This window comes from Sinocyclocheilus rhinocerous, unplaced genomic scaffold, assembly GCF_001515625.1.
Source record: "Sinocyclocheilus rhinocerous isolate Xijiao unplaced genomic scaffold, SAMN03320098_v1.1 scaffold3366, whole genome shotgun sequence".
NCBI lineage: Eukaryota > Metazoa > Chordata > Actinopteri > Cypriniformes > Cyprinidae > Sinocyclocheilus > Sinocyclocheilus rhinocerous.
Window position 1 is genome coordinate 144,271 of NW_015637533.1, and position 548 is coordinate 144,818.

Sequence of the window (548 nt, forward strand, 5' to 3'; positions counted from 1 at the left end):
TATTAAAGGGGTCATATGATGTTGCTAAAAAGAACATTATTTTGTGTATTTGGTGTAATGAAATGTTTATTTATCAAAAAACACATTATTTTCCACACACTGTACATTATTTTTTCTCCTCTATGCCCCGCTTTTCTGAAACGCGTCGATTTTTACAGAGCTCATCGGTCTGAAAAGCGATGTGTGCTCTGATTGGCCAGCTAAGAACTTTCATTATTCTATGTACAGTAAATGCTGTAGTACATATGTTGTACACTCTCAAACTCATCACTGTTCAATTGATTTGAAGCCAAGTATGTACTGTATTTGTGCAAAACTGAGAGACGACTGTCTAGGGGAGGCAGAGAAGTCTTTTGTCAGAAGAATAAGAAACTGCTATAACAAATAAGGATACTACCAATAATGTAATGCAATTTGGCAGAGGATGCTGAAAGAAAGAATGAATGAATGCATGAATTTATTTATTTATTTACAGTAACTGACAGTATATTCCAATGTGTGTTTACTGTATATTCAGTTGTTTGGTCTTTGAACTTTTCTCTTGTAGT